The sequence below is a fragment of the Lolium perenne genome, chromosome 2 (genome assembly GCF_019359855.2).
Source record: "Lolium perenne isolate Kyuss_39 chromosome 2, Kyuss_2.0, whole genome shotgun sequence".
NCBI lineage: Eukaryota > Viridiplantae > Streptophyta > Magnoliopsida > Poales > Poaceae > Lolium > Lolium perenne.
In genome coordinates, this window is record NC_067245.2 from 52,761,187 (window position 1) to 52,777,036 (window position 15,850).

At 42.8% G+C, this 15,850-nt stretch overlaps 1 long non-coding RNA gene across 2 annotated transcripts; it reads left to right on the forward strand.

The window, feature by feature from the left end:
- The first annotated feature begins 12,305 nt into the window (after window positions 1-12,305).
- On the forward strand, window positions 12,306-14,616 carry LOC127330011 (uncharacterized). 2 transcript variants are annotated; one of them, XR_007869088.2, is made up of 4 exons: window positions 12,307-12,760; window positions 12,894-13,388; window positions 13,502-13,850; window positions 13,952-14,616. It is a non-coding gene; the product is annotated as an uncharacterized lncRNA (long non-coding RNA). The 2 variants fall into 2 exon arrangements; XR_011750873.1 differs by having other exon boundaries at window positions 12,306-12,760; window positions 13,502-14,616.
- The last annotated feature ends 1,234 nt before the right edge of the window (window positions 14,617-15,850 follow it).

The following is a 15,850-nucleotide window of genomic DNA, read 5'->3' on the forward strand; positions in this document are numbered from 1 at the left end:
CTTCAGAATAACATGATCAGCAGTTTCAACTACAACGCATTTATTAATAGATGAATCAATTTTATCTTTATACGGTTCATGATACTTATCAAAATTCTTCTTAGGCAATTCATAATGAGAGGCAAAAGCTTTATAAAGATTTGCAGCAACTTGAGAATCAAGACCATATGTAGCACTCATATTACGAAATTTATCAGTATCCATAAAAGCTTCAATGCATTTATAATCATAAATTATACCTGATTCTCTATCCTTGTCGTTCTCCCAACCTTCAGTATTTTCTTGGATTCGATCAAGAAGGTCCCTTTTAAACTCTTCTTTGTTGCGTGTAAATGATCTAGAACAAGAAGTATCCAGCAAGGTCTTGTCTTGAAAAGAAAGTCTTGCATAGAAATTATCAATAATAACATTACCAGGAAGCTCATGAATGGGGCATTTGAGCATTAAAGACTTCAATCTCCCCCAAGCTTGGGCAATACTCTCTCCATCATGAGGCCAAAAATTATATATGCGATTCCGATCCTTGTGAATTTCACTTGGAGGATAGAACTTAGAATAAAACCGGGGCACAATATCATTCCATTCAAGAGAATCCCCATTATCCAGTAATTTATACCAATGCGCCGCTTTACCAGACAGCGATAAAGCGAATAGTTTCTTCCTCACTTCATCCATAGCAATACCTGCACACTTGAATAGACCGCATAATTCATGTAAAAATAGTAAATGATCACCGGGATGAACAGTTCCATCCCCTTCATAGCTGTTATCCATAACACGTTCAATAATTTTCATAGGTATTTTGTATGGTATCACTTCCTCACCTGGCGCCTCATCCACTACCGTTGCAGTAGTAGTAGATTTCCCAAATAAAAATTGAAGAGAAGATCTCTCCATAATGACTTATAGCAGCGGCGAAATAAAATCAGCACAACTGTAAAGGTTTTCCTTACCAATTCCACTTACCAATAGCGCTTCACTCCCGGCAACGGTGCAGGAAAATAGTCTTGATGACCCACAAGTATAGGGGGTGTATCGTAGTATTTTCGATAAGTAAGAATGTCGATCCCAACGAGGAGCAGAAGGTGTTGACAAGCAGTTTCGATGAAGGATTCACTGTAAATGCTCACAGACAAGTATTCAGGGGGTTTTGATGTAACAGTTGAATAAAGTACGAGTAAGTAAAGTGCGAGAGTAACAATTGCAGCGAGTGGCCCAATCCTTTTTAGCACAAAGGACAAGCCGGTTTGTTTACTTATAATGACCAAACGTTCTCGAGGACACACGGGATTTTAGTCTAGTGCTTTCGCTACATACGGCTAAATAATCTTCATTGTTATGATAAGTGTTGTGTGGGTGAACCTACGCTAATGTACCGCCCTTCCTAGGACTAATACATACTTGTGATTATACCCCTTGCAAGCATCCGCAACTACAAGAAAGTAATTAAGAATAAATCTAACCACAGCCTTAAACTCTGAGATCCTGCGATCCCTCCTGCATCGATATACCAACGGGGGTTTAGGTTTCTGTCACTCCGGCAACCCCGCAATTAGCAAACGAATACAAGATGCATTCCCCTAGGCCCATAAATGGTGAAGTGTCATGTAGTCGACGTTCACATGACACCACTAGAAGAATAACACCACAACTTAAATATCACACCATTGAATATTACTCAACCATAGTTCACTACTAACATTTAGACTTCACCCATGTCCTCAAGAACTAAACGAACTACTCACGAGACATCATATGGAACATGATCAGAGGTGATATGATGATGAATAACAATCTGAACATAAACTTGGTTCAATGGTTTCACTCAATAGCATCAACAACAAGTAGAGATCGATACCGGGAGAGTTTCCCCTATCAAACAATCAAGATCAAACCCAAATTGCTACGGCGGTGACGGTGTCCAGCGGTGATGACGGCGGTGATGATGGTGGAGATGATGATGATGGTGATGGCGATGATGTCCAGCTCGATGACGATGACGATGGCGTCGATTTCCCCCTCCCGGAGGGAATTTCCCCGGCGGATTCCTGCCCGCCGGAGAGCTCTTTTCTCTCTGGTGTTCTCCGCCCCGCAGAGGCGGCTGTAACTCTTCGCGAGGTACCCTCTGTGGCTTAGGTTTTCGGGACGAAGGATTTCGCGAAGAAAAAGAGGCGAAAGGGGTCGTGGGCCCCCCAAACCACATGGCGGCGCGGCCAGGGCATGGGCCGCGCCGCCTAGGGTGTGGGCCCACCACAGGTCCTCCTGGCCCCTCATACGGCTTCCTTCGTCATCTTGAAAAATAGGATTTTTGGTATAATTTCCATCCACAGTTGATCTTCCGAAATATTGCGTTCTGACGGTGCTTTTTCCAGCAGAATCCTGGCTCCGGTGCTTGGTCCTCCAATAATGATGAAACATGCAAAATAGATGAAATAACATAAGTATTGTGTCCCAATATGAAATATATCAATGAATAACAGCAAATTATGATATAAAATAGTGATGCAAATTGGACGTATCACACAACACAACCAAAGTACTTTGCCCCAACGAAACAGTGAGGTTGTCAATCTCACCGGCTTGCTGTAACAAAGGATTAGATGTATAGTGTGGATGATGATTGTTTGCAGAAAACAGTAGAACAAGTATTGCAGTAGATTGTATTTCAGTAAAGAGAATTGGACCGGGGTCCATAGTTCACTAGAGGTGTCTCTCCCATAAGATAAACAACATGTTGGGTGAACAAATTACAGTTGGGCAATTGACAAATAAAGAGAGCATGACCATGCACATACATATCATGATGAGTATAGTGAGATTTAATTGGGCATTACGACAAAGTACATAGACCGCCATCCAACTGCATCTATGCCTAAAAAGTCCACCTTCAGGTTATCATCCGAACCCCCTCCAGTATTAAGTTGCAAAGCAACAGACAATTGCATTAAGTATGGTGCGTAATGTAATCAACAACTACATCCTTAGACATAGCATCAATGTTTTATCCCTAGTGGCAACAGCACAACACAACCTTAGAACTTTCATTGTCCCGGTGTCAATGCAGGCATGAACCCACTATCGAGCATAAGTACTCCCTCTTGGAGTTACAAGCATCTACTTGGCCAGAGCATCTACTAGTAACGGAAAGCATGCAAGATCATAAACAACACGTAGATATAACTTTGATAATCAACATAACAAGTATTCTCTATTCATCGGATCCCAACAAACGCAACATATAGAATTACAGATAGATGATCTTGATCATGTTAGGCAGCTCACAAGATCCGACAATGATAGCACAATGGGGAGAAGACAACCATCTAGCTACTGCTATGGACCCATAGTCCAGGGGTAGACTACTCACACATCACACCGGAGGCGACCATGGCGGCGTAGAGTCCTCCGGGAGATGATTCCCCTCTCGGCGGGGTGCCGGAGGCGATCTCTGGATCCCCGAGATGGGATCGGCGTTGGCGGCGTCTCTGGAAGGTTTTCCGTATCGTGGCTCTCGGTGCGGGGTTTCGTCACGGAGGCTTTAAGTAGGCGGAAGGGCAAGTCAAGAGGCGGCACGGGGGGCCAAGACCATAGGCCGGCGCGGCCAGGGTTGGGGCCGCGCCGCCCTAGGGTTTGGCCACCCCGTGGCCCCTCTTCGTTTCGTCTTCGGACTTCTGGAAGCTTCGTGGAAAAATAGGCCCCTGGGCTTTGATTTCGTCCAATTCCGAGAATATTTCCTTACTAGGATTTCTGAAACCAAAAACAGTAGAAAACGACAGCGGCACTTCGGCATCTTGTTAATAGGTTAGTTCCAGAAAATGCACGAATATGACATAAAGTGTGCATAAAACATGTAGATAACATCAATAATGTGGCATGGAACATAAGAAATTATCGATACGTCGGAGACGTATCAGCATCCCCAAGCTTAGTTCTGCTCGTCCCGAGCAGGTAAAACGATAACACGGATAATTTCTGGAGTGACATGCCATCATAATCTTGATCATACTATTTGTAAAGCATATGTAGTGAATGCAGCGATCAAAACAATGTATATGACATGAGTAAACAAGTGAATCATATAGCAAAGACTTTTCATGAATAACACTTCAAGACAAGCATCAATAAGTCTTGCATAAGAGTTAACTCATAAAGCAATAATTCAAAGTAAAGGCATTGAAGCAACACAAAAGAAGATTAAGTTTCAGCGGTTGCTTTCAACTTGTAACATGTATATCTCATGGATATTGTCAACATAGAGTAATATAATAAGTGCAATAAGCAAGTATGTAGGAATCAATGCACAGTTCACACAAGTGTTTGCTTCTTGAGGTGGAGAGAAATAGGTGAACTGACTCAACATTGAAAGTAAAAGAATGGTCCTCCATAGAGGAAAAGCATCGATTGCTATATTTGTGCTAGAGCTTTGATTTTGAAAACATGAAACAATTTTGTCAACGGTAGTAATAAAGCATATGCATCATGTAAATTATATCTTATAAGTTGCAAGCCTCATGCATAGTGTACTAATAGTGCCCGCACCTTGTCCTAATTAGCTTGGACTACCGGATCATCACAATGCACATGTTTTTACCAAGTGTCACAAAGGGGTACCTCTATGCACTTTGTACAAAGGTCTAAGGAGAAAGCTCGCATTGGATTTCTCGCTATTGATTATTCTTCAACTTAGACATCCATACCGGGACAACATAGACAACAGATAATGGACTCCTCTTTTATGCATAAGCATGTAACAACAATTAATAATTTTCTCATTTGAGATTTGAGGATATATGTCCAAAACTGAAACTTTCACCATGGATCATGGCTTTAGTTAGCGGCCCAATGTTCTTCTCTAACATTATGCATGCTTAACCATAAGGTGGTAGATCTCTCTTACTTCAGACAAGACGGACATGCATAGCAACTCACATGAAATTCAACAATGAGTAGTTGATGGCGTCCCCAGTGAACATGGTTATCGCACAACAAGCAACTTAATAAGAGATAAAGTGCATAATTACATATTCAATACCACAATAGTTTTTAAGCTATTTGTCCCATGAGCTATATATTGCAAAGGTGAATGATGGAATTTTAAAGGTAGCACTCAAGCAATTTACTTTGGAATGGCGGAAAATACCATGTAGTAGGTAGGTATGGTGGACACAAATGGCATAGTGGTTGGCTCAAGTAATTTGGATGCATGAGAAGTATTCCCTCTCGATACAAGGTTTAGGCTAGCAAGGCTTATTTGAAACAAACACAAGGATGAACCGGTGCAGCAAAACTTACATAAAAGACATATTGAAAACATTATAAGACTCTACACCGTCTTCCTTGTTGTTCAAACTCAATACTAGAAATTATCTAGACCTTAGAGAAACCAAATATGCAAACCAAATTTTAGCATGCTCTATGTATTTCTTCATTAATGGGTGCAAAGCATATGATGCAAGAGCTTAATCATGAGCACAACAATTGCCAAGTATCACATTACCCAAGACATTTATAGCAATTACTACATGTATCATTTTCCAATTCCAACCATATAACAATTTAACGAAGGAGAAACTTCGCCATGAATACTATGAGTAGAAACCAAGGACATACTTGTCCATATGCTACAGTGGAGCGTGTCTCTCTCCCATAAAGTGAATGCTAGGATCCATTTTATTCAAATAAAACAAAAAACAAAAACAAACCGACGCTCCAAGAAAAAGCACATAAGATGTGATGGAATAAAAATATAGTTTCAGGGGAGGAACCTGATAATGTTGTCGATGAAGAAGGGGATGCCTTGGGCATCCCCAAGCTTAGACGCTTGAGTCTTCTTAATATATGCAGGGGTGAACCACCGGGGCATCCCCAAGCTTAGAGCTTTCACTCTCCTTGATCATGTTGCATCATACTCCTCTCTTGATCCTTGAAAACTTCCTCCACACCAAACTCGAAACAACTCATTAGAGGGTTAGTGCACAATAAAAATTAACATATTCAGAGGTGACACAATCATTCTTAACACTTCTGGACATTGCATAATGCTACTGGACATTAGTGGATCAAAGAAATTCATCCATCATAGCAAAAGAGGCAATGCGAAATAAAAGGCAGAATCTGTCAAAACAGAACAGTTCGTATTGACGAATTTTAAAATGGCACCAGACTTGCTCAAATGAAAATGCTCCAATTGAATGAAAGTTGCGTACATATCTGAGGATCATGCACGTAAATTGGCTTAATTTTCTGAGCTACCTACAGGGAGGTAGACCCAGATTCGTGACAGCAAAGAAATCTGGAACTGCGCAGTAATCCAAATCTAGTATTTACTTTTCTATCAACGGCTTAACTTGGCACAACAAAACACAAAACTAAGATAAGAAGAAGTTGCTACAGTAGTAAACAACTTCCAAGACACAAAATAAAAACAAAGTACTGTAGGTAAAAATATGGGTTGTCTCCCATAAGCGCTTTTCTTTAACGCCTTTCAGCTAGGCGCAGAAAGTGTGTATCAAGTATTATCAAAGGGTGGTGCATCGTTATTATGAGCTCCCCCATCCGCAGTGGTACTAAGGGCTTTGTCAATTTTAGGCCTATAGTAATACTTCTTTGGTTTAGGCACTTTAGAGACATACATAAACTTTTGCTCCTTACCCACATAAGCTTTCTCCTTATATTTAAGAGAAGAAAATGTTGAACCCAAGGTTCCCATAGCTTTTTCAAGTTCATCAATCCTATCGATTTGATCATCACGGACAACACAAGTTCCTAGGACACTAATTCTTTCATCAATTCCTCCTAAGGATTTATCAAGTTCATTAGTTTTATCAAGTAACATTTTCAATTTAGCTTCAATACTTGGAAAATTTTTCTCTATGGTTTCCAATTTTTTCATAACATCTTCAAGAGAGATTTCAGTTTTAACTTTATCAATAGGGGGTATTCCAAATAAACTCTCAATAATGCAACTAGCTTCTAATGCAGGAGTACTTAGGAAGTCACCTTTTGCGAGACTATCAAGAACATATCTATTCCAGCTAGAGATACCAACATAAAAATTCCTGAGTAAAATAATGGTGGAGTGTTTCTTAGTGCATCTATTATGGGCATCACTAATTCTATACCAAGCATCTCTCAAACATTCTCCCCCTCGTTGCTTAAACGTACGAACTTCAACTTCAGGATTACTCATTTTAGTAGAAGTAAATAAAACAAGCTAGATAAAGTAAATGCAAGTAAACTAATTTTTTTTTTGTGTTTTTGATATAGCAAACGAGATAGCAAATAAAGTAAAACTAGCAACTAATTTTTTTGTATTTTGATTTAGTGCAGCAAACAAAGTAGTAAATAAAACTAAGCAAGACAAAAACAAAGTAAAGAGATTGAGAAGTGGAGACTCCCCTTGCAGCGTGTCTTGATCTCCCCGGCAACGGCGCCAGAAATTTAGCTGCTGGCGTGTAGTTGACGTGGGAGTTAGAAATCTTTGTGGTGTAACTTTTCTTCAAGTCCCCGGCAACGGCGCCAGAAATTTAGCTTGATGACGCGTAAAGCACACGCTCGTTGGGAACCCCAAGTGGAAGGTGTGATGCGTACAGCAGCAAGTTTCCCTCAGTAAGAAACCAAGGTTTATCGAACCAGTAGGAGTCAAGAAGCACGTTGAAGGTTGATAGCGGCGGGATGTAGTGCGGCGCAACACCAGGGATTCCGGCGCCAACGTGGAACCTGCACAACACAACCGAAGTACTTTGCCCCAACGAAACAGTGAGGTTGTCAATCTCACCGGCTTGCTGTAATAAAGGATTAGATGTATAGTGTGGATGATGATTGTTTGCAGAAAACAGTAGAACAAGTATTGCAGTAGATTGTATTTCAGTAAAGAGAATTGGACCGGGGTCCACAGTTCACTAGAGGTGTCTCTCCCATAAGATAAACAGCATGTTGGGTGAACAAATTACAGTTGGGCAATTGACAAATAAAGAGAGCATGACCATGCACATACATATCATGATGAGTATAGTGAGATTTAATTGGGCATTACGACAAAGTACATAGACCGCCATCCAACTGCATCTATGCCTAAAAAGTCCACCTTCAGGTTATCATCCGAACCCCTCCAGTCTTCACTTGCACAGCAACAGACAATTGCATTAAGTATGGTGCGTAATGTAATCAACCACTACATCCTTAGACATAGCATCAATGTTTTATCCCTAGTGGCAACAGCACAACACAACCGTAGAACTTTACATCGTCCCAGGTGTCAATGCAGGCATGAACCCACTATCGAGCATAAGTACTCCCTCTTGGAGTTACAATCATCTACTTGGCCAGAGCATCTACTAGTAACGGAAAGCATGCAAGATCATAAACAACACGTAGATATAACTTTGATAATCAACATAACAAGTATTCTCTATTCATCGGATCCCAACAAACGCAACATATAGAATTACAGATAGATGATCTTGATCATGTTAGGCAGCTCACAAGATCCGACAATGATAGCACAATGGGGAGAAGACAACCATCTAGCTACTGCTATGGACCCATAGTCCAGGGGTAGACTACTCACACATCACACCGGAGGCGACCATGGCGGCGTAGAGTCCTCCGGGAGATGATTCCCCTCTCCGGCAGGGTGCCGGAGGCGATCTCCTGGATCCCCCGAGATGGGATCGGCGTTGGCGGCGTCTCTGGAAGGTTTCCGTATCGTGGCTCTCGGTACTGGGGGTTTCGTCACGGAGGCTTTAAGTAGGCGGAAGGGCAAGTCAAGAGGCGGCACGGGGGGCCCAGACCATAGGCCGGCGCGGCCGGGGGTGGGGCGCGCCGCCTAGGGTTTGGCCACCCCGTGGCCCCTCTTCGTTTCGTCTTCGGACTTCTGGAAGCTTCGTGGAAAAATAGGCCCCTGGGCTTTGATTTCGTCCAATTCCGAGAATATTTCCTTACTAGGATTTCTGAAACCAAAAACAGCAGAAAACAGCAACTGGCACTTCGGCATCTTGTTAATAGGTTAGTTCCAGAAAATGCACGAATATGACATAAAGTGTGCATAAAACATGTAGATAACATCAATAATGTGGCATGGAACATAAGAAATTATCGATACGTCGGAGACGTATCAGCCGTACCGGGCGCGCTGGTGCACCCGTTTGCCATCGCGCTAAACGGAAAAAAAATCGCACATACAGTGATGTGTCATAGACCTAATAACAATTTTCCCGGAATTTATTGAGCGACGAAAAGTGTAGCAATGGTTCAAATCCGATCACTTTCCAACGGATTCGGCGGGACACCGTAGGAAGCCGCATGGATTCCCAGATAGCTAGCGCGCACATATGGCATGTGATATGTGGTGCGAAGGCGGTGTCTTACCTCTACGCGGAGGTGTCGCGCAATACTAAAATGCGTCCCATGTAGTTACTTCACAAAAAAACCCCGTTTTGGCATCCTGAAAATGAAAAAACCATCGCCCATGGGTCGGATTGGAAATCCGCTCCCGGGACCTTGCTTCCCATCCCAGGGACCACGCACGTACCAAATATGGTCTCGTTCCGACAAACTATGCGGTGTCACGAGCCGTTTCCTACTCATTTGCCCTAAAAGCCATAGAACTCCGGACTTGATAGCCCGTTCGTGAAGGGTTTTCTAAAATAATTGCCGTATCCCAATTCCATCTTTTGGAGTGGTTACTAGGACACATAAAATGATGTCATGCGGCTCCGCGAGATTTTCTGACTTCGTTTAAATTGTCATCTGGCTAAAACGGGAACCTGAGGACATATAAGAAAGTGATTGAATTGTTTCTATATTAAAATGGTACTGTACATGATTCAAATATGCATGATTTTGACATAAACGGATAGAGGATGTTTTTCTGAACATTTTGATACCTCATATGCATTTTTCTGACATCATATGAATTAGTTATGATTTTTAGAAATTAAACAAATTTAAAAAATGGCCTACGCCGAGGGTGGCCGTCGGCGAGCCCTGTCTACGCCTAGGGCCAAATATATGCCGAGGGCTGCCCTCGGCGTAGATACGCCGATGGTCGACGGGCTGGCTGGCCGTGCCGGGCCATACGCCGACGGCCCCGACATTTGGCCGTCGGCGTACGCCACGGCCGTCGGCGTATCTCGCCATTCCTGTAGTGCGTGACTGACTGACACGGCGCTCGTGAGTCGTGACTAACCACCATGCATAATCGTTGTTCGTATTGCATCGACTTCTGTTGTTGATTTGGACGTGACCGAAGTAATTTATGCAGAAAACACTACGGGAGAACTGATTTTCGGGGGCACTTTAAAGTGCTCCTATAAATAGAAAAAATGACTATAATTATTTTTAGAGGCACTAAAGTGCTCAATTAAAATATGTTGCTAAAAATTATAGGCGTATTTTGAAAAAATGCCTTTAAAAATATTATTTTTAGAGGCACTTTTATGAATGTCTCTATAATTTTTAGAGGCCCTTCTATGAATGCCTCTATATATTTTTAGACGCACTTTGACGTAGTGCTTCTAAATATATTTAGACGCACTTTGCCGTAGTGCCTTTAAATATCTTTAGACGCACTTTGTCGTAGTGTCTCTAAATATAGCATGCGTTTTTTAGCCGTACTTTGAAAATGCTTATAACTAATTATGGTGGGAGTTATACATTTTAGTAGCACATTTACATCCTACGCAGTAGCAATTCACACAGTAAGTGTAACAACAATTGACATAAGACTCCATTTTCACATAAGTTGTTCATACAAGTATTCAGCACCATCAGTAAGAGCATCTCTAACAGAGCCCGTAAATCCCGCCGGAACTGAATTTTTCCGGCGGATTTACGGGTTCGGGCCGAAAGTGGCGCAGAACAGCACCTGAATCGGTGGCCCGGCCCGTATCGGAAGTTCGGGGGCCCGAGAAACTGGACCGTCGACCCGTATATATACAGGCCGCGGACGGGAGTAGGGTTTCAAAACCCTACTCCCTCCGCCGCGTCCTCCCACTCGGCCGCCCGCACGGTTGGACTTCCGGTGAGCAATCGTGGAGCCACCGCTGCCGCTTCTCCTCTCTCTCCACCACCATCGTGACAGCATGGCCGGGGCGAACAGCGGAGGCAGGGGACGCGGGCGGATTGCCGGGAGAAACTCTCCGCCGCGTCCCCCCCCTCCCCCGTCTTCCAGCCGGAGGCCGAGCGGCGCAAATGGAACCGCAGCGAAGGCGCTCGGAAGCGGAGCGCGCGGCGCTGGACCAACTGGGGTCTGACGCCGCCGGGAAGCTCGCGCGCTATGCAAATAGCGGCGAGGGGTCGTCCTCGGCCGCGTCCGGCCGTGCGCTGTGGCGGCCCGCCTCAGACAGCAGCGACGAGGAGGAGGAGGAGGTGCCAGTGCGCACCCTCCAGCTGCAGTCCGGGGACTTCGTCCTCAACGACGACGAGGAGGCGACGGCGGTGCAGCAGGTGGCCATTATCTTCGCCGCCGAGGCGCGCGCGGGCTTCCGCCACGAGGAAGCGGAAGCCGTCCGTGCCGTGCGCGAGTACGAGGCCGCGCAGAAGGAGGCGGCCGTCCGCCGCGTGAAGCAGGAGGTCGTCGACCTCGACTCCGAGTAGGCCGCCGACGGCGTAGTCTTCCGCGACGCGCATAGTTGCTCGCCGCCGGCGAAATTAATTTAGTTTTGGAGGTGGTCGCCGACGACCACCTCAAATGCAATGTATCTATCGATCGTATCTATCGAATTATGCCTAAATATGTTTGAATTTCAGTTCTACTGCTTGTTTGCGATGATCACTTTACCGGCAAATTTTGAAATCGACGTTTTTCTGTTCCGAATACGGGTGCTATTCTGCGCCACGCTAAAAACGCTCGCTTTTTGGTTTTCGGGAGACTGAACTCACTTTTTTCGGTTCGGAAGAATAAGGGGTGCAGAGATGCTCTAAGCTCGTAGCAATTGTCAGTTGATTACATCACCATCAAGAAGTTCATAGCAATTCAAATAAGATGTTCATGCAAGTAAACAACACCATCAAGGAGTTCACAGGAATTGTCAGTTGATTACAGCACCATTAGGAAGTTCACAGTATGTGTAACTTCATTTCACGGTAACATGTGTATCTGCAAGTGCGAATGATCTTCCAGTGAAAAGTGGTAAAAGTCACAACATCTGCTTTTACCTTCTCTTTTGGATCCATGCCTGCTGATGTGTCTGTTGCCTTCCTAGGTTGCGGTAATCTTCTATCTCTAAATAGTTGGTCCCATTTTCCTGGCTTCTCGCGCAGCCACGTCACCCCTATTTCCCTCCTGTGTTGCGCTGCTATTCCTCCTCGCACGGTAGTGTCGTGCCTTCATACCTCATTCGTTCGCGGACGAAATGAAATTCATCATACGTGGGCTGGTTTAGTAACGGGCCCGTCATTACTTCCCCTCAATTCGCGTAAGGAACCACCAATCTTTACTAACGCTTCATCCTTGCCAATCTCATCGATTGAGCTCTCTATTAAATCCCCATAATTTTCGCGAGAAACAACTGCACAGGAAACTGATGGAGGACATACGAGGAGTCCAGACAGATTCTGCCCCTTTAAATCTTGTGCTCCACCTCAGCCTATTTTGATCGTCTTCCCCCATCCAACAATTCGTCCCAATAGGCCTGCTTCCTAGCCAGCCGCCAGCAATCCTCCGTCGGCCGGTTAGGAGTTCGTTCAGATTTCCCCTATTTAAACTCCGTGCTCCAGCTCGACTCCTCGACCTTGCTCCCGTCGTCCTCCGGTACGGGTAGGCATCTTCAATCGTCTCCTCTTCCTCCCTTTATAGTAAAGATTTCAAGCTAGCGAAATTTTCCTGGAGTATAGGATCTTAACATCGTTTCATATTTCGTCATCTGATTTCGTTCTTTATGGATCTGCAGTCCGGCACCATTCAAGATCGATGCCCAACGCCGGCGTTGTGCTGGAGCCATCCTCCCCTGTGTGCCACGTTCAAGACCTCCGAAATCTTGGTTGACAGGGGCGGATCCAGCATACCTGTTGCCTGGGCACTTGCCCAGGCTTCAGTCTTGGATTCCTTGGTTAAAATTGCATCTTGTCTTGATATTTTCTTTGAATTAGACTTCAGCTTTGCTGTGTGCCCAGGCTTCACAAAAATCCTAGGTCCGCCTTTGTTGGTTGAGGAACTACGACCTCTACCACTGCCACTTACCAGCATTAGAACGATGACCTGAAGCGCACCTCAGGCTAGACATGTGAAGCGACAACTCCTGGCCAGCAACCAGCGCTCATGTGAGGCCACCCCTGTTAATGGTACATGCCAATTTTCATTGGACCTTTGTAAATTCTATCCGAGACTTCTTTTTGCTGAGATTCCTGAGTGAGTATACCAGGACCACCTACCGCCTGTGGTGGAGGTAATCATCATATTTTTCTCTTCTTATGCAATTTTGGTTTTGCTCAGTTCATAGCTTTCTACAATTTTTATGGTAAGAGACTGATTTCATATGTGCAACATATCTTTTATTAGGCAATTTGAATGCCGGGAGGTGCTCGATACAAGGAATCAACCAGGCAGGTCTACAATGAGTTGCTGGAGCGGTGTCCTTTTTTGAGGCCACATATGTTGTTGCATATTCTGGCTGTTTTGGCTGGGCAACTTTTTTTTGCAGCACTGTTCAGCATCGCGCCAACACACGGCTAATCTATGGCTTAAGGAGTACTTACTAATCTTTCATTTATTCCTGCTAGGTGTATGCAACAGTCTATTTTTGTACGATACTATTGTCACTGCCATTTTCTGAAATACAAAGCAGACAACATGCTTTTTTCAAGTGTTTAAACGACTAAGTAAACTGCTAAAACTACTAACCTACCAGGTATGTACTTTCCACTGTATCACTAGGTTGTATTATTTTCTACCTGTAATAATGTCACCTGGCGTTTTACCAGTTATTGTATATGCTCTGTGGTAATGTAGGTGATGCTCAAGCTGTCGACCTATGGAACATGGTGTTATTTTGGATCGTCCATTCTACCAGCAAGTATAGTTTTGCATATCGTTTCATTTGTTGTAGATATAGTTATATCCGAAGATCCAGAGCAGTACCAGTCTATTATCTATGAGAAAAAAACTGTGCACTATATGTGTATGGAATTTGATAATCCCGTCAGTCCATTTTAATGTGTCATCCTCTATTGTTGTAGACGTGTATGTATTGAAAAACTAAGTCTCATTGCATCAGGGAAAATTATTTACTTTGGACTATGATATTTTATTAATCACAATGGTGCCATGCTTTATATTCCTTAGAGAATTGAACTTATCACAATTTTATGAATCAATTCGAGAATTCGCTTGCCATGGAACTTATTATGGTCTTTTTAATCATTATTTACAGGCAAGTGTGAGATGCTCAATATTAGGTAACATATCTTCAGATCAACTCCAGTGAATAATGTTTTTCTTATTTTGTTTCATATGTAATAAGTGAAGAAGGGTATGGCAAAATAGTGGATACATTGTCTACAGATAAGCTTAGCTGAAATAGTTGTAGTTTGCAGGGTAGGAACAACCGGGAATTACCACTGACGTATGCCATTGAGTTCTCATACATTAGAAATAGCTACCACAGTCCAACTTCACTGGTCATGTCTCTTTTATATTTTTTTTGTTCTTATGTCAATTTTATAGCCAGCCGTCTATATATTGAGCATTTTGGCATGCTTACACCCCGCAGCAACGCGCGGGGTGTCATCTAGTAATATTAGAACTGCATCACATGGAAAACTCTCGGTCAAACAAATAGATGGTAAAATGAAAATATTACAAATGCAATTTCTTACTTGGTCCCTCTCCCTAAAGAGAAATATGCAAGCATGAAGGTGAAGGACTATAAGCGGTACTAATATTTTTTAAGCAGTAAGTAGTTAGTGTGCACAAGTATAAAATGAGGTTACCAACTGAAATTGCAGCCTGTGAAATGCCTGAGAGATTAGTCAACTTAATCATTTTAGAACATCTTAATCAGAAGCAAAATATTCATAACAATATCTAAAACTGTGGTATATTATAAAATCCCCCAAATCATTATGCTAACATCAACGCCATATTAATTATTTAAAAAATTAGTATGTCTCCCTATTGCTAACACAAAGTAGTCTACTTATGTAATTTTATGGTCAGGTTGTTGATCTGAAATTTATTTTTAGCATAACCTGGTCTGATAAACTAACCTTGGTACCTACGACACTAATTTGCACTTGTACAATAATACAACTAATGCTTGGTTTACCGAATCTATAGTAGATAAACTTTCTTGTCCAAGTTATTAAGTTTAAAATAATTAATAGATTCAGACTTGTAGGTGAACCTAAGAAATAACATGGCATCAAAAGCTGGTGTGCACAACATATCTTAGCCTAGGTGTAAGTTTAAAATAATGGATAGATTCAGACTTGTAGGTGAACCTAAGAAATAACATCGCATCAAAAGCTGATGTGCACAGCATATCCTAGCCTAGGTGTGCACACCATAAGCAAATGAAACCAAGGAGTAAGAGGAACTCACCTACTAGCGATACAACCACTTGCACGTGCCGTTACGGAAATGTGCATGTTGCACAGAAGGCATTGGCTCAAGAGTTGGCAATGATGTTTGAGGTGCATAAGTTCATATAAGAAGTTAACAATGATGTTTGAGGTGCATAAGTTCATATAAGAAGTTAACAATGATGTTTGAGGTGCATAAGTTCATATGAAGAATTTCAAAATTATTTGTTTAACACGATTAATGTGAAATTATTAGAACAGTACTAACTCCTTAACCACTATAAAGCATCAAATAATCATCAAATCACTTCTTATTTTGTGAAACTAT